The sequence below is a fragment of the Adiantum capillus-veneris genome, chromosome 7 (genome assembly GCF_014529385.1).
Source record: "Adiantum capillus-veneris isolate H3 chromosome 7, ASM1452938v2, whole genome shotgun sequence".
Lineage (NCBI taxonomy): Eukaryota > Viridiplantae > Streptophyta > Polypodiopsida > Polypodiales > Pteridaceae > Adiantum > Adiantum capillus-veneris.
Window position 1 is genome coordinate 22,689,424 of NC_140937.1, and position 19,474 is coordinate 22,708,897.

General features: G+C 43.1%; 1 protein-coding gene and 1 pseudogene across 2 annotated transcripts in view; one reads left to right on the forward strand and one right to left on the reverse strand.

Moving 5' to 3' along the window:
* LOC147453548 (uncharacterized) overlaps positions 1 to 9,708 on the reverse strand; it is a 37,359-nt pseudogene extending 27,651 nt beyond the window's left edge.
* LOC147453547 (uncharacterized protein At4g06598-like) overlaps positions 1 to 19,474 on the forward strand; it is a 93,154-nt gene that overhangs the window by 48,122 nt on the left and 25,558 nt on the right. For both annotated transcript variants that reach the window (XM_086515713.1, XM_086515714.1), the window contains exon 2: positions 1,011 to 1,138. The gene's annotated coding sequence lies outside the window, so the exon portion shown is untranslated. The remainder of the gene's footprint in view (positions 1 to 1,010; positions 1,139 to 19,474) is intronic.

The window sequence follows — 19,474 nt, forward strand, 5'->3', positions numbered from 1 at the left end:
GGGGTGGAACTCCGCCACTCCCTGTCTCGTGTCGTGCATCTCTTTCGATTCAGTTGTTATTGAAGTGCTAAAAGCCTGTTCAGTCTGTTCTTTTCTGTTGGCACGTGGTGCCTGTCCCGTGACAGACAACAATTAAAAGTAAGGGGGGAAGTGTTACGTCCCCATACATCAGGATGGGTGCGTGCAATATGTCTGACGAGTGTTAACCTGGCCCCATTTGTGAGACACCTTGTGTGAATACCGCACTTGGACTCTTGGCCCTTGGCAGCTCTGTCCGCTCACCAGTACTGGTGTGGGCTTGGTGGTATGGGACACCGACCCTTGTGGTAGAGGCTAGCTCGGTTGGTTGCAGGCGCTCAGTAGGATTTCATAACTGTTTTCTAAGCTATGCATGGTAAAGGTGGTGATTAAGCTTTGTGTTTGGACGAGCAGTGAAGCTACGGTGGCATGTTGTCAAGTTTTCAAGATTTTGTTAATATGGATAAGTATTACTTCTTTGTGGGTTGATACAATGAAGAATATCAGTTAAGTCTTCAGAAAGTATTTGGAGTTTAGCACTTCCTGCTTTGTCTTATGTTTGCGCTGTAGTAATGAGCTTGAATGAGGGAATAAGTCTTTGCATTGTCTTGTTCCTGTTGTGAATGTCTCTAAGTTGAGTTCTTGTTCACTCAAGTAAGTTTCTTTGATTTACTTTGCCCATCTCTATTTGTGAAGTCTCTTTTCATGAATTGGTGTGCTTTTAGTCAATTTTTTGTTTTTCAGCAATAAGTTGATTGATGAATTAGTCTCGATTCATGATCCCTTTTTTGTGTGCCTTGACCTTCTATTTTGTGCAAGGGTAAATTTAGCCCCTAGTATATATTATTCTGGCCTTATGAAGGTATGTTTTTGCATGTGTCACTTTTATGCCCTTCCTATCATCAAGACCTAATATGCAACCTGAAGCTTTACATGAAGTCTTTGAAATACACAAGAAAACCTAAGCGTGTTTGTGTTTTTTGCCTTTACAGGTAAATATGAGTTTTGACTATTAATTGGCGAAAGAGAGGATGAGTTTTGACTATTAATTGACGAAAGAGAGGATGAGTTTTGACTATTAATTGGCGAAAGAGAGGAGTTCTTTTTGCAACATTCTCAGGTTTTTTCCTCTCTTTTTTAATAGAAAATATTTGTGTAGATGTATCACTTTAACAGTTGTGTTTGAAGCCTCTTTAGGTCAGCCAGTGTGATCAATAGATTCTATTTTCTCAATAAAATTTTGAAGAAGCTTTTGCTGTAGTCGCATCGGTTCCATAGTTGTAGTCAAACTACTAAAAAAAAAAAGGTTGAAAAACGTTTGAAACTATAGGAGTGTAACATAGCTTTTGAAAAGGCTAAAAAATTATATAAATAATATTCTGCGAAGTTAGATCCATGAAAGTTGGAGGTGCTGAAAAGAAGAAAGTTACACAAGCTATTTATGTAGGTTGTAGCCACTAGCAAGGAGTGTGCGATTTCTCAAAGTCATGGGCCAAAGCATTTTCTCAATGTTACCATCTGGTGCACTAGTCACATTGCGAAAGCCTTCTTCATAGAGTTGTGAGTGCTCTTTCTTCAGTATAGTAGACACTGTTGCTTCTGCTATCCTTAAAATGAAAGTTCGGAACCTTTCTTAATTGCCCAGATCCTCTTGGAACTTTTCACAAAAGTCGTGAGGTGGTAGCCTCCACTACAAGAGGAGAGGTGTCACAAACGGGAGCACATAGCAATATAGAATATACCTGGATAAATAGAATTTATCACTTAATACTGAAGCCAACGGATATATATATATATATATATATATATATATATATATATATATATATATATATATATATATATATATATATATATATATATATATATATATAGAGAGAGAGAGAGAGAGAGAGAGAGAGAGAGATCGACACGGTACTAGGGACCAGAAGATGAGTTGGTCCCCCCCCCCCCCCTGTAATAGTATCTTTATTACTGAGAGAGAGAGAGAGAGAGAGAGAGAGAGAGAGAGAGAGAGAGAGAGGAGATCGACACAGTACTAGGGACCAGAAGATGAGCTAGTCCCCCCCCCCGTAATAGTATCTTTATTACTGAGGAGAAGTTTATACAAGCACTTGAACCGAACGTATTACCACGTCCATTCTAGAATAAGACTTGATGGTTCTTGGAAGCCTCAGCTTCCTATTCCTAGGGCAAAATCCTATTCCAAGGAACTTCCGTTTCTTATTTCAAATCCTCGAGAATCAAGGTTCTCGCCTCTGGATCTCACCTTCCAGACTCAGGGCATGGCATCCTTGCAACTCTTTTTCCGACTCGGTTTCTAGAGTCTTCTTCTTGCAGAATAACTCTGCTTTCCTGGACACAAAGTACTTCCCTTGGGAATTTCAACTTCCGGATCACATCTTGAGAGTCTTACCACTCTCGTATCCGTGGATCTACTTCCCAAACTCGGGTACAAAACCCTTGGGCTGATCTGGCTCTAGTTCCTCAGAGCGCTTTCTCCTGCAGAGGCTCATACCTTCCTCTGCTCCTACTCCCTCACTAAGAGCAAGTACACCTGTCACCTGCATACAAATACTTAGAGATCATAGCATGAAAATAGTTAGGTTCAAAGTCTCGACGCTCGAAACGCAATTCGGTTCTCGAAAAGCAATTGCCTAGAAGAGAAGGTCTACATAGAAAATCCTCTCTTTCAATCCTACACAGAAAAGAGGTGTGTTCTTGGGTTCCTTCTCGTAAATCAGCCCCATCTACGACGTTTATGGGCTGAAAACAGAGAAAAACTTGTCGCGATGGAAACACGCTCTGTAGACTCTTCTTCACGAGGGAACTTGCGCACTCGGTCCTGGCAACATCTGGTACACTTGGGGCAGCCATGGGCATCACCGACAACGTCTTCTTTGCGGTTGAAATCTGCTGCAGCATCTCCTCCTTGCGAAAACTGGTCTTCTCTTTGGGAGAGGGGGTTTGATGCTTTTATAGCTCCCTAGCTATGGCAAAGATAGCAGAGCACTACTGCCCGCGTAGAGATCGCGCCCAATTTTATTTTTTTTGGGTTTTTTTTTTTTTTTTTTTTTTGCGTTGTTTTGCCAGAAAGAGAGAGAAAAAACGCTGGCTGATCTGCTGCCTTATTTATCAGATGGCTGCCCACTTATTAAGTGGGCGGTCGACGTATTTTAAAAATAGTCTGAATCTGCCCAAAAACTCAATAAAACCTTATAAGTTAAAAACAATGCTTTCATAGCACTTCCCAGGCGTCCCTGGATGCAATCACATGCACAGTTGCAATGTTGACATAGACTTCCTCGTGGGAAAGCATCTGCTTTTCAGAAAAGCAATCCCGCTTTCTCAGAAAGCATCTGTTTTTCCTCAAAGTTTCCTTTGAATCCATCTTCATTCAAGTGCTTGCTTTTCCTTGTGCACAATTCTAACAGAGTTCGGAATTTCCTCCTAATATAGCTATTCCCTTTCCGATGCACCCGTCACCCACCTTGCGACGCATCAAGAATACCCATCACCTAGTCCTTTCGTATTGAACTTACGATACAATCTCCTTCACGATGCTCTGTCACCCATCCTATGACGCATCAGAGATGTCCATTCCGTGATGGTCGGATACTTCTTCCCGATGCTCCGTGTCACCCATCCCATGTGACGCATTAGAAGTACCGTTTGTGGTGGCCTTACAGATATTCCCTTTCACAGTGCTCCCATCATTAGTCTGAATGACGCACTAGGAATACTCTGTACTTGGATGTCTCCGGTGAGAAAAACCCTCTCACTTACAATTTCAATAATTCATTTTGAATTATTTTTCCTCTTGTTTCAAGCGAGAAAACCCTCTCACTTATAAATCCAATAATTCATTTAGAATTATATTCATGTAAGATAAAGTCAATTTAGCAACATCCCTCTCACTTATACACAATTGTCCTCAACTGTAGAGGTCCAACTAAACTGCCCGGGGAGAAACTGGAAAAATTCAAAAGCTTGCTCAATGGTGAGTTGAGTTGGTCCTTTCTCAAAAGAGAACTTTAAAAATTAAATTAAATAGAAATTCAAAAATTCAATAATTCAATAATTCAATACTTACCTTACCGGTTCATGTCCTTCCTCTAGTACCTCGAGGATATCCTTTACCAATCATCAAACTTACGAGCCATGTAAGGAACTCGTCATTCGTGTCTTTCCAACAGATGGAAAGTTTTCTCATCCGAGAATCTGTTAATTCACTTTCGCCTTCTCAACCTCGAGAAGAATAATCCTCCTAGAAATCAATCTAGGTATCTGTCCTTGCGCATAATCCTGCGCTGTTAGTCCAGAGGGTATAAAACCTCTTGTGTCCTCTCACTTAGGGAATGCTTAAGTCATAGAGCATTAATCTCGATGTCTTTCTTTCTCAAATAGAGTCTGCGATCACCTTAAATAAGGTTCTTGTTCCGGGCCGTTGCTTTGGGTAGGCCAATTGTTCTTATCCGAAGATTCCTTGTGCACTGCGGCACTTCCTTCCAATCTCTTTCTCCTGTGAGTTATTACCACCAACAATGTTTTCCTGACGTCATTAGCGTCTCTTCCATTTTAAAATGGTTGGCAAATTATACTCTTACGAACATAATAGTTTGGATTTATTCTAGCAGCGTGTAAATACTACTTGACCTGCTCATGGAGAAATATATACCGCAACCAAAAGTTGCTACTGTAATGGTGAAAGCACATAGCGTACTCAATGATCAACGACCATCAAAAAACCTCTTCTTCGTAGAGAAACTCAATTCCTTCTACCGAACACATCTCAAACAGAGATTCTCATGTCGGAATATCCTTGCGTGCAAAAAGGCGAAGAAAGCGACTTTGACAAATGAGAAGGGCATTTAAAGTTTATTGTGATGCTTGTGGTCGTAGTTTGGGAGCGGCCTTAATGCAAGAAGGCCATGTGATTGCTTATGAAAGCAGAATGTTTTCAAGGCCAGGATTGGTAGCACAAATTTATGAGAAAGAGCTATTGGCAGTCATCACGCTCTTACTCAGTGGCGACATTATCTACTCGGAGCCGATTTCACGGTCTTTAGTGATCATCAGAGTTTACGCTACTTCTTGTCACAGAAGCAACTTTCGGAAAAGCAGATGCGGTGGGATAACATCTTGTCACAGTTTCACTTCTAGGTTGTCCATGTCCAGGGACATAAAAACTTAGTGGCAGCTGCATTGTCTCGGAAGCCCCTCGTGTTGGCTATTACCGCGATCCATCATAGAACATCGAGAATATGGTTGATTAGTACGCCATCCATTCAGATGTGTTTACTCGAATACAGAATAGGGAGATGGTGCCAGGGTATTTCATATGGGATGGCTACTTGATGAAGAAAACAATGTTGTGTGTTACACAGCCGTTGAGTGAAAAGGTTTTGATTGAGTGCCATTGTCCACCTTTTACGGGTCACTGCGACATTGATACCACCTTGAAAGGTATGGAGCGTTATTTCTTTTGGCCGAGACTCAAGAAGGATGTGGACGACTTTGTTCGTAGTTGTTTAGTATGCCAGAAGGTCAAGTTTGACAGGCATAAGGCACAAGGATTACTACAGCCTTTACCCATTCCCACCCGCCGCTGGGAAAGTATTGCAATGGATTTCATCTTTGATCTTTTGAAGACACAGAGTGGGCACGATGGCATTTGGACTGTCATTGTTATATTTAGCAAGCAAGCTCACTTCATTCCAGTGAAGAAAACACAAACATTCAATACTCCCCCCATAAATAACCATCCAGGTCCGGGCCATGAGTAAAGACAACACCCAATCATACTCCCCCCGCAAATAATCACAAGGGTCCAGTCCATGAGTGTGTCCAAGCATTCTCAATCATCAATTCTCTTCAGTACTCCTCCCAGGAGTAAATCACAAATTATTGAAACCAGTATCAAAACGAGAATCAGAACAATTCTCAAATCGGCAGCAAGACATGTATAAAACAGATATTGTGGGGGAGGTGAAGAAGAAGCCTACTTGGCACCTCTTGTGATGGCGATGGAGAAGAAGGATGGAGTGAAGCAGAAGCAACCCACGAAATTGGTCAAGAAGGAGATGGCGTGGAGAGGAGAGAGTCATACGATTTTGGGAAAAAACGCCCATGTGTTGAGTTTGGGGCTATCTCTTTATTATGAGTAAGTGACCTAGAGGTCCAAGGGCCATTCACATTTGGGCCTTTGGGCTCAAGGCTTAAAATGCCTTTATAAACATTATTCCCTAACAACCTCCCACCTAAAGGCAATGTGCCTTGGGAGATAAGAGAATCAGCTAACTATGGTACATCAGCTGACTATACACTTACTCATCCAACCCCCATCATCTGGCGGCAACATGCAAACTTCTCTGCTAGGAGACTCTTGGTCAGAAGATCTGCAGGATTGTCATCTGTATGCACCTTGACAAGGGTGATAGCTTTCCCTTCAAGCACACTCCTGATAAAGTCATACTTTACCTCTATGTGCTTTGTCTTGGCATGAAAAACAGGATTCCTTGCAAGCATAATAGCACTCTGACTATCACAATGTAGCACAGGAACGTGTGACTTGATGCCAAGCTCTGCTACCAAACACATGAGCCATAAAGCTTCTTTGTTTGCCTCAGTGGCAGCCACATATTCAGCCTCAGTGGTAGACAAAGCAACACATTTTTACAGTCTAGAAATCCAAGAAACTGCACCTATTGTGAAAGTAAACACATATCCAGAGGTAGACTTTCTTCAATCTGGATGTTCAGCGAAGTCTGCATCTGTAAAGCCATGCACAGATGTCTCACTCTTCCCAAAACAAATGCATAAGTCTTTAGTGCCTTTCAAGTATCTCAAGATACATTTCACTCCTTCCCAATACTTTTTGCCAGGGTTACTCATGTACCTGCTCACCACTCCCACTGCAAATGCAATGTCGGGACGTGTGGCAACCATAGCGTACATCAAACTACCAACGGCTGGAGCATAAGGAATCTTGGCCATTTCGGTCTGCATATCATCTGTCTTTGGGCAATCCTGTGCAGTGAGTTTTACATATGGAGGCAACAGAGTACCAATTGAACGATTGCTTTGAACCATTTCTTACTGTCATCACGTTGCATAGCCTCTTTATAACAAGACGGCTCACCACAATGAGTAAGCTTGACATAGTCCAAAGACGGTTCATATCTATCGGGAGGCCTTGTCACCTGAGTAGACCTATGCACCCAATGATCCATAACAGGTGGATTTTCAGCCTGTAAGTCATCAAAAACAGCAGGCCGTTCAGCCGGTTGCATCACATCAACGGGCTGCCTATGGCCATCAACCTGTTCCCCAACCTGTGGTGCATCAATGGCAACTTCTTGGGGCTGATTTTCAGCACCTATTGGCTGATTTCCAGCACCATTTTCAGCATGCATTCGTTGCTTAACATTGGGCCTTCTTGGCTGTCCATAAGTCACATCTTCACGAAAAACAACCTGTCGCACTTCCTCGACTCTTATGGGTTGTTTATGCATGCAATTCTCATTGAAGATGACATCATTGTTGCGTATGATTTTCCGCAATGTGGGATCCCATAATCTATACCCCATTTCACCATCCTCACCATATCCTAGGAAAATACATTTACTAGACTTGGGTTCAAGTTTGGTGCGCAGTTCACTTCGGATGTGAACATAGGCCTCGCAACCAAACACTCGCAAATGTGCATATGAGGGTGGCTTGCCGGACCACACCTCCTCAGGCACCTTTCCACCCAAAGTCTTACTCGGTGAGCGATTAATCAAGTGAATAGCTGTTTGCACAGCTTTTGCCCAAAAACCATGAGGTAATGCAGCATGTGACAGCATACTCCGAACTTTCTCCTGGATAGTCCGGTTTAACCTCTTTGCAACTCCATTCTAGGAGGGATTAAAAGGAGCAGTGAGCTCTCTTTTAATGCCTTTAGCAACACAAAATTCAATAAATGCTTTTGATACATACTCTCCACCATTATCTGAGCGCAAAGACTTAAGCTTCTTGTCAGTATGATTCTCAACAAACGTAAGAAACTTCTTAAAAGTATCCAAAACATCACTCTCAGCACGTATTGGATACACCCACACCTTACGTGTAGCATCATCGATAAACGAGACAAAATACTTCTTTCCCACTAAGGACAACTGGGGCATTTCACATACATCTGAATGGATTAAGTCTCACCTGTCAGACTTTAAAGAAAGAGATCTCTTGTGCGGTGTTTGAGTGTGCTTACTATAAATACAATGCTCACAATGAGAAAAATCAGCATACCTCAATCACGGCAAATAACCACAACGAGACAGAGTTTCTATTCCTTTTTTACTCATGTGTCCCAACCGGCCATGCCACAAAGAAACATTCGACTGCTCGGTTACGGCGACAACATGGTCACACACACTGGATACGTACAAAGGATATAAGGTGTCCACTTTGCAGCCCTTGGCTACAATCCATGACCCTTTACATATCTTCCACTTGCTATCACCAAAAGTGGTGTGATAGCTTGCATCATCCAGCTGCCCTGAACTGATCAAACTCTTCTTGAGTTGTGGCACATGACGCACTTTATGCAAAACAAAGGTCATACCATCTGCAAAAGAGAACTGCACACTGCCGATTCGAGCTATATCACATGCATAATTATCCCCCAAATAGACAGTGCCCTGCACCTCACCTGTGTACTGGGAAAACCAATCCCTGTGAGGTGTCACATGAAAAGAGGCACTTGAATCAAGGATCCAAGTATGCACGTCCTCATTAGAACCCATAGCCAGGGTATGTGCATCAAAAGAAGAGGCATTGAGTACATCATTGCTGCTGTCACTCTCACAGCTACTTGCAACATTTATTTCCTCAATCAAAACATTGCTCTTCTTTGCATTTCCCTTGTCCTTTGAATCTGTTTCAGCACCTTTGTTTTTCTCTTTCTTCCACTCGAAACATTCGCGTTTATAATCCCCTTTCTTACCGCAATGGTGGCACTCAACATCTTTCCTGCGAGATTTGCTGCGTGCCTTGCCCTTATGGTCAAACTTCTCCCTTTGCTGGGACCTACCCCTCAAGTGCAATGCATTAGAAGAAACCCTAGTGGTGTTCTTCCTGTTCATCTCTTCCATCAGGAGAGAACTCTCTACATCCGCATGTGCAAGTGATGCACTCGAGTTACTCAGAGCTGTCCGGAAAATATCCCAACTCTCAGGCAATGTGCATAGTAGAAAAGTGGCTTTGAACTCGTCGTCAATCTCAAATTTCAGACTTGAGAGTTGGCTGAAAATTTGAGTTGAACTCATTGAGGTGCACCAACATTTGCGTGCCCTCCTTCATACGGAGATCCATAAGCTTCTTAAGCTAGTAAACCTTACTAGCAGCACTCTGCTGTGCATACAAATTGTCCGATCTCTTCCACATGCCCCAAGCTGACTTTTCGTTCTCAACATTGAACAATAAGCTGTCAGACATTGAAAGCATAATCGTGGAACGAGCTAACTTGTCCACTTCCTCCCATTCCTCATCCGACATGTCAATAGGTTTCTGTCCCTGCACTTTAATCGGTTTTGCCTGTTTCTTTTGCAGCATCACATTATAACATTGCTTCTTCCAGATCACAAAGTTATGGGCCCCTTCAAGCTTCCGGATGTGCAAAAGATTGCCACTTTCATCGCTTGAAGCCATCCCAGTGAGTGCAAATGCTAAAACCCTGATTTGGCGACTTAAACACGCCCAAATGTGCACAAATAGGCCAAAAACAGCCTGCTGTACCAAAAAACAGCAACCGATTTTCACTCAAAATCAGTCCACAACGGCTTACATTCACTGCCAAACCCTTACTAAAGGTTTCCACAAGGTGTAATACATCTATTGCTTGCTGGAATTCACTGTTTTAGGGCAAAATTCAGACCTGTAAACACCTGTTTTACTGAATTTTCAGACTGGTACTAGTGGAAATGCCTGTAAGAATAACCTGTGAGACTCGCCCTGCTGAAATTGTGTCAAATTGACATCAAAATTGGTCAATTTCAGCAAAAATTGACTGCTGTTCGCCAATTTTCGAAACCCTAATCTCGCGGAAATGGTCACTGTGGGTCTGCTCTACACGATGAGGAGACTCCTTCGCGACAAGTTTGAGGCAAATTGGCAGAAATCCATGTGTGCAGCTGCCAGCGAGCAAAATCGAAATTCTAATCTGTGCTCGCGAGATGGCTCTTCTGGGAAACCCTAGGCTCTGATACCATGTGTGTGGGGGGGGGGGGGTGAAGAAGAAGCCTACTTGGTACCTCTTGTGATGGCGATGGAGTAGAAGGGTGGAGTGAAGCAGAAGCAGCCCACGAAATTGGTCAAGAAGGAGATGGCGTGGAGAAGAGAGTGTGTCATACAATTTTGGGAAAAAAACGCCCATGTGTTGAGTTTGGTGCTATCTCTTTATTATGAGTAGGTGACCTAAAGGTCCAAGGGCCATTCACATTTGGGCCCTTGGACTTAAGTCTTAAAATGCCTTTATAAACATTATTCCCTATCAGATGTTATCCATTTTAAACGGATTCCAAACATTATTCTCAAACAATTTGTCAATTAGGTTGTCAAACAAAATTCAGAGAACTGCTAAATCAAACTGAAAAAGCATTCTTGACGTCAATCAAGCTCGAAAAGATGTCTGGCTTTCCATCCTGAGACCTATAGCAAAATTAGGTTTAGGTTCCTTCTACAAGGTTGTTGTTGACCGCAACATGGTCCATAAGCTCTTGACAATGTTGCATAGAAACACGTTTCATACCTATATGACTTACGAAACATATCGAAATGTTGCTTTCATATGAAACGCGTGTTTTATACCTTAACCCTACTTTACTTGAAAGGGGTTTCTATCGTTGAAATCTGTGCCCAATCGTTCCGTATGTTTTGGGGAATTACATCATTCTTATTTTGAGCACAAGGTGGATAGGTTTGATAAGGACGATACGAAAAAAACATTAAAAGACGGTGTGCAGTTAGGTAATTACTACCCGTACGAAAAATTCATTAGGTATTGAATTACATTAGACCTATATGTCTACTTATGCATGCTTGGACACATGTAAATGCATGTATATACACATAAGTACATCCATGTATACATCATATGTACACAACCCTAGATGCATGCACACACCCATGTATGTGTGTGTGCGCGTGTAAATAACAACCAATACGTAAAGTACTTAATACCAATACGGTATTTATTGTACGTTACGGGAAGACTGATAAATACACATTTGGGATGCAATCTTGTTTGAGCATTTGAATGCTCATTGGCTGGTAGCTTAGATTTCTATGTTGTATTATTTCAAAATGGTGGAGATTGTAGTTTGTGGCATGCACTACCTGTGAACCTGTGTTTGCTTGAATCTTGAAATTTTACTAGATTGGTAGCAATTGCCAATGAGATACTTTCACCTGAAATTCTTTACTTTATTTTAGACACACAGAGAAAGAGAGTACTTTGTAAAGGTAACGTGCGACGGGAGTTAACACTTAAGCACACACACGGCTCGGAAGCTAGAATGCTCCGAGCAGGCGCCGACAACCTGTAGGCCCCAAAATTGGCACCTTTCGGTATTTCTTTATATATTAACAGAGGGAATAAAACTTGTGATTTCCTACGAGTTGTCCCTCATAATCCGGGCTGAAAACCACCTGTTCTGGTCCGATTTCGGCAACTTAACTGTACTAGGACGCTTCATAGACATTATCCCCACGCAATAGATGAGTTTCCCGACGCATACGGACACTTTGCAAAACCTGGCAAGAATCTGCAGCACACTGAATTCTCTATTTTCTGCCCTGAAAATGTGCCAAATCACCTCTACAGCGGTCCCCTCGCGTCCCCAGACCTCTTGGGGGTATTAGGGACCGTTTAGGGCCGAAACCCTAAACCTGCAAAAATACACAGGAGGCTGTATTTCCCTGTTTGGACTCCGTTTTGCGAGCCAGTCGCATCTGTAGCAAGTCCTCGAGCTCGCGCACCTGTAGGGCTACTTGCCCTTTGAATCGGACGAGATTTCTCACATGAAACCTCTCCGAATTCACCTGTACCTGTGGGGGATTAGAATCCAGTACTTGTGCAAGAGGCTCTTGCCTCGGCAATCGTGCATGAACCCACACAACTGTTCATATGTCAAATGAAAAGCCCTCTTGTGGGGCATCACATAACTGCACGTAGGGGAGAGAGAGGGTAGTGTGTAGTGTGCAGGTCATCACTCCTAGCACCACACTGTACATAGAGTGGAAAGCAAGCACTCCATAGCTCTTAACCTGTGACAGAACTCCCAAAATGAGCCTCCCAGCTATAAATTCAGCGCTACCTTCTCTTGCATGAGGAAAGTCCATTAAAAATGCGCCACTTGGCACGATTACAAGCATTTTTCCGCTTCGGGGTTGTCGCCTAAAAATCTCCCGTCTGGTTGCCCAGTTGACTTTGCGGCAGAGTTGTAAAATGTTCCCCTTGTCATTCCAAAAATATGGATGGAACACATCTCATGGCCCAAAATAGCAGTTTTCTTAATTTTTGGGAGATGCTTTCGTTGGGCTCCCACTGGTCTTCTGACCATCTATCCCCATTGGGACCGCATCCAAAAATGCAATGTGGCCCAACTGTCAGATGTTTTCTTTTGGTGATCCCACCTTGGCTTTATGCCTTTATTGAGTTCACTTCCTAGTATCCATCAACTTGCTAAGTGCGACTGGGGGACCTACATGATCTTGAACTGAGCCTAGACACCCTCTTACTATACGAATTCCAGTGCCGATCTACTTCCCATCTGGGGGGTGAAACTACCATTCACATTGGACATACAATGTCCGACCATTTGCAACTTCGAGGGTCTCAAAAATAAAACAAAAATCATTGGAAAGAAACCAACAACTAAGGTTAGCAGTTGCCACGTCCTTGTGACAGAAAGCATGTGAAACCGGCTGCAGCACGAAATCGCTGTAAGCCATTAAGTATGTCTAACCCATGTGTGGTCGTCATCTCTGTGAGGTATCTCCCATACTCCGTCTGCTTTCTATCATGTGAGCATCTGTCAAGCCCCAAGTCACGTACATCCCGCTCTCTAAGCATCTCATTTGAAGTGTCGTAGAAGACTGTCTGAGAGTTGCCCGTTTGGGCATTGAAGTCCCCTAGGAGGATGATATGACCATCCCTAGAAAACTCCCATATATCATCATCTAGTATAGAGAAAGGCAAATGTCCTCTGGGTGTAGCATATAATGACGTACTGGGGGGAAGTAACATATGGCAATGTATTGAAATCGGCCCGTGTCAGCTCTCAGCCTCACCCACATGTATCTAGCATGATCATCTCTCCGTACAATATGTAGTAGCGGCCGTAACTCCTCCCGAGCCTCTACTCCCATGCTCAGATCTTGCGATTGTCCTGTGGGCTGTCTCCCATCTTCTGTATCCCACCACATGTGGTATAAGCTGTCCAGGGGCCCGATGAGTCTCCGAGAAGAAAACAATGTTCTCTCTCTGAATTGTCCTCAAAGGCACCAACGTCCAACCTCATAGATCCATTACAATTCCAAGTAGCCATCTTCAGTGTGATCCCATAGGTCTCACACCGTCATGTAGTGTGCCGCTCTACAATCACCACCCGACCATCTCTGTAAAAGGCCGTCTTTCCCTTCTCCCTTGCCGTCGTAATCTCTGGCATTACCTCTCTCATATGCGCAAGCTGTGAGAGAGTGAGATCATCACCGAGGAAAATACTTGTCTTCTTGAGAGTAGGTCTCTTTTTCAAGAATTTCTTCTCCTCTTCCAAGGAGGGGAACCGTAGTATGAGAGCTCTCTCTTTTGAAGATTCTCCCGGGCCTCCACTCTTCTTGCCCACTCGCCATGCCTTTGTGTGTGAAGGCTTGTCCAATGTCCACCCCCATCATGGATGTGAGGTTTGTGACCTCTTTTTCCACATTGTTTATGTCCTTGAGGCCAATTACCCTCACATGTAGAGCCGGCATCCTCCTCCTTTGTTCCTCTTCGAGGGTCATGTTAATAAGAGTGGGTGTACAAGGAGCTTCCTTACCTTTCCCTTTCTTGGTGACCTCAATCCATTTTTCGGCCTCTTCTACTTTCTTTTGTGTTGCGGAGATGACCGCGGCCCATAACTTCTTCTCCTCATCTTCCTTGATAACCTGTATTTCTTCTCTCATGGTATTCAATTCTTCCATCATGGATGGTTGAATTTTGCCTTCTTCGAGCCGCCCACTTTTTGCTGCAAGAAGTTCACCTTGGAGAGTTTGGATTGTGGCTTCTTGTGAAGCCGCTTGCTCTTCGACACTAAAAATCCTTTCGCATAGGTTCTTCTCCTCCTCTTTCCATTCCTCCTATCTTTTGAAGAAAGGTCGCCTCCATCTCTTCCTTCCATCTCTTCACTTCAACTTCAAGTGTTGATATTCGCTTGTTGGTAATCGAGAACTTCATGTTGAGAGGGAGGCGGGCTATAGCCACTGGAGAGGCCTTGTGAAAGTGGGTCAATGGGTAGCCCAATGGAGGGAGACCATGAGAGAGAGAGAGACTAAAACAACCAAAAAATGCAAGAAACTCTAAAAAATAGCAAGAAACGCTTGTGAAACCCTTAAAAATAGAGAAAATCAACTTCGAAACTTTTCAAAACAGCAAAACACATATTTGAAACGCTAAAAAACAGCAAAAAACAATCGCAAAACCCTAAAAAATGACAAAAAATAGTTTTGAAACCCTAAAAAAAGCAAGAAACAGTGACAAAACCCTATAAGAGAACAAAAAACAGTGACAAAACTCTAAAAAACAGCAAAAAAACAGTTTCGAAACCCTAAAAACAACATAAAAACTATGACGAAATTCTAAAAACAGCAAAAACAAGGTGACGAAACCCTAAAAACAGTGAGAAGAGTCCAAACCCATGGGGGGGAGGGGGGAGAGAGAGAGAGCAATTACATGAAAAGAGACGGATCCAAAAGCATTAGTACCAAAATCTGGCTCCCAAAGAGCTGTCAACGTGAATTGAGGAAATCCGCACAGCTTGTCGGCGCGAAATCCGGGATGTCCGTTCAACTTGCCACGTCATTAGTTTTTACGTAAAATTTGTGCTGGGAAGTTGTTTTAAGTGTTTTGGCCCTTGGGTCCCTCGGAGGTTGTCTTCAAGTTGTTTGGGTTAGGATTTTTGATTCTAACCAGTTAGCCTTCTGTTAGGCCCCTCGGCCATCTTTAGTAAGTTGGTAGAACTTCGTTTTGCGTTTCTTCTTCTTCTTCTGCTAGCGTTTAGGCCCCTCGGCCGGGATCCGTAGGTTGGCTCGGATCTTGACTCATCAGCGGTTTGTGACACTTGATCGTCAGAACTTGAGTACCTATGATGAACAGTCGACCCTCAGGACCCACAACATCCCCAACGTTTTTGGACCAGCAATCAGCGTAGCGTTTTCTCCTTTCTCTAGCGCTGGAGGACAATAGATCAGCCTAGTGTTTTGGAATGGTGGATCAACGACAACAGACCTTAGTACCCCATAAGCCATCACAGTACCCCATAAGCCATCATATTTCAGCCTATCCATCAGTATCAGATCTCAGCCATAGCATCACCAAAAGTTGCACATTTCAGCCAGTCACACCAGCTTTTTCAGATTCAGCCCTCAAGTCAGCCAGCGTTTTCAGATTTCAGCCCTTAGCCTCGCAGATTCTAGCATTGTCAGCAAGATCTCATCGACATCTCAGTATCTAGGACCATTGTATCAACATTTGTACAATATAAGCAAATACCTCTCTAGCGATAGAGAGGGAGGCCCTTGGAGGAAACCTTCACTAATAGTATTATTCTCTCCTCTCTCTCTCTCTCTCTCTCTCTCTCTCTCTCTCTCTCTCTCTCTCTCTGGTCTATTGCACAACTCTCACATGAAGTACTCACTGAGCAGTCATCTTGAGTTTTCACCATAAATCACTTCTGCTGCACATAACATTTTGGGAATAGATGCATGATGTGTGAATATATGCTTCACCCTTGTGAGCCTGTACGCAGAGTACCAAGAACCCCAAGTATCCAGGAATCCCCGTACCCCAAGTACCCGAATACTTAGTGCATGGTTATCACTGGAATGGGAGGAGAAGAAATGCGAATCCCTATACCACAAGGACCGTTTCCAAATCCTCCTTTATTCCCATCCTTGCCATGGATTGAACCTAGCTCTGTGGAGGTGTTGAAGTCCATGGTGGAGATGATGTTACGTCAATAGGCTCAACGGGCTGCAATCAAAAGGAAGTGAATGGCTCTAAAGAGGGAACATGAAGCTCTACGTATAACTGCTGAAGAAAAGAGAGTAGCTATGGAGCAAGAGCGTGAGGCCCAGAGAGATGAATGCATGCAAGAGTTGGGTCTATCATAGCCCCCAAAGAGGCCGGTGAGTCATCACATAGCTCGGGAAGAGACGAAGATTCCAACCTCCCAGTTGCTGGGAAGTTGACTTTCAGTAAGTATGATGGTAAAATGGATGCTTCTGTGAATTATTCTTGGTTGCATCAATTTAATGCTTAATTTGCGACTAACAAGAAGAACAGTAAGAGTAAAGTGTTGACTGCCGCTATGTATTTGTCTGGTGATGTTGATATCAAGCGTGACAAGAGGCACAGATGACCGCACGGACGTACCCCTGTCGTATAGTTGGGCCGACTTCCAAATTAAGCTCAAGGATCGCTTTATGCCACTGCAGTACCTTGATCGTTTAAAAGAGGATTGGAGAGAGCTCAAGCAAAATGGGACTCTCGTTATGTCTTTTTCTAATCGTATTTTGTGTTCAATTACACAAGGCGGATGAGGATTGCAAGAAGACTTTCCTTTTTGGTTTAGACGAGTACATCAAATACGACGCGGAAGTCTTACGAACAACTGACTACAATGACGCCGTTTGAATCGCTTTCAAGCAATAAATGAAGCACAACAAAGATAAGCCTAATGAGCACACGTCCTACGAACAACTAGCTACAATGACACTATTTGAATTGTTCTCAAACAATAAATGAAGCACAACAAAGATAAGCCTAAGGAGCACACGCTCAACACCCCACGGAACCAACAAAATTAGGAGAATGGTAAGAATGATGGTAAGAACCACAATACCTCCTCTTCTCGATCTTCCACTACAAAAGAGATTGTTCCGAGAAAGAACCCACATAATTCACATCTACTGTTAGTGTCATAAAGGAGTAGACTAATGTGCCACAGTCACAAGGGCGTCAGGGGCCGGGGCTCAAATGGATTTTTAGTGTAAAAAGAGGGCGGGAGGGCAAGTGGGGGCGGGAAGCCCAAAAATGGGCGTCCCCTGTGACTATGTAATGTGCCCCAAGTTTTTAATGATCATTATAGATGAGTCTCTCACGAAGTGTTATGGTTATGTGAACGGTCATCATATTGTGATCTTGTTTTATCGTGACAATATTCATGATGTGATTAGTGATTCTCTTGTAAGAGCGCGTGTTTGGAAGCTATTCTAGTGGATCCCATTGTGGTCTTTGGATTTGCTCTTGGCATGCACTCCTCACTTATGCATGAATGTCCTAAAGTAACAGTCGTGATTCAAGGTGCAGTTTTTTGTCTTAAGTTTGTTGTTTCTTCTCTGTCTAGATGTGATATGATTTTTGGCACGTAGTGGTTTCATGAGTTTGATCCAACAAGAAAACTCTCTCTCTCTCTCTCTCTCTCTCTCTCTCTCTCAAGTGCCTCTCCTGTGGTCATTCGTTGTGAGCAAGGAATTTCTTCTTTGTCATTAATCTCTGACTCTTGAAAGGGGATAAACCACGTAGTACAATAGTATCTCTCAATACAGAGTCACATAGTTCAAAAAAGAATCAGGCAGTGCATGAAAAGAACCTCTCTCTGTCATTCATTCTCTAAAGCAGGAGAAGCATTTTGTGTATGGTAGAGATTTCAGAGTCAGTATTGATCATCAAACCCTCAAGTGGCTCTAGCCCATGCCTAGTGCATTTATGAGTGACTGTCAAGCTAGACGGTTTTAGTCTTGCGAGCATTTGGTGGTTTGATTGTCTATGTTCTTATGAGTGTTTGGTAGATGTAGACACTAGGAAGTGTTCCCATACAATTGCATTAGTATCCAGCCTAGGTATTTACGTGCATGTGAAGCACCTCTTATAAGTGAGTTCATTAACATTCTGCACAGGCTTACACAACGACACTAAAATTATCCAATAAGTACGAATCTAGAAAAATGCTAAACTTTTTCAATGCTTTGTAGCTCCCAATTGGCTCCGAATCTGTCCGGGCTCGTCTCACATTTATTTGTTTGCGTCGACTCTTTGACCGTCGTATGAGGCTGAAAAGTCACATCCTGCTTGGATTCTTCAAAAATCAACCCGCAAGATGGCAACGTTTACAAAAACGATGTAAAAAAGACATTTTTCACTTTTTTCTTAGTCTACGGGCTTCAACGAGTATCCAAACCATGGAATCTGAAAATACTCAAAGAACCAATCTTTTTCCTTGTGTTAAGGGCTTCATTTCCTACATACAAAACTTCACAAATCTCGCTTGAACACCCAAAGAGTGTTCTGGGTCAAAATTTGAAACTGAAGGAGAACAGTCAGAAGGAACTCCTAGACTCGGGACAAACTTAAGCCAACCAAAATTTCCTTCAAAGAAAAGTTATTATCAGAACTTTGAAAATAGGTCCTATGACAATAGGGTCCCCATTTCAAGAATTTCCCGCAAGATCTCATCAACATCTCAACATCGAAGACCATTGTATCAGCATTTCTGCACTCCAAAGCAAATACCTCTCTAGACTATGGTTAGCCAAGTGGGGTCATTGACTAGCCAAAGTGGAATCCTTTGCTACAGAGGCTAGATTTCAGTTTTGGGTGTGGCTGCAGTGTACAAAGGGGGTCAGATGACCGAGAAAGATACAATGGCAGCCTCTCCTAAAATTTAGGGAACTGCTATTTTGGGACCTGAAAATGTGTTTGCGTCATTACCTCCGGAATGACAAGGAGAACATTTTCTTACTCTGCCGTGAAGTCAACTGGGCAACTGGTTGGGAGATTTTTAGGCGGCAACCCCGAAACAGGAAAATGCTTGTAAATGCGCCAAGTGGCACATTCTGGTGCACTTTCCTCATGCAAGAGAAGGTGGCGCTGAATTTTAAGCTGGGAGAGGCTCATTTTCAGATTTTGTCACAGGTTAAGAGCTATGGAGTGCTTCCTTTTCCCTCTTATGTACAGTGCGGTGCCAGGAGTGATGCCCTGCACGCTACGCACTGCCCTCTCTCTCCTCTATGGAAGTATGTTATGCCCCTCTAGTGGGCTTTTCAATTGACCAATGTACAGTTGTGTGGGTTCATGCGCGATTGCCGAGGCAAGAGCCTCTTGCACAGGTACTGGATTAGCTAGCGGCTAATCCCCAGCATGTACAGGTGAATTCGG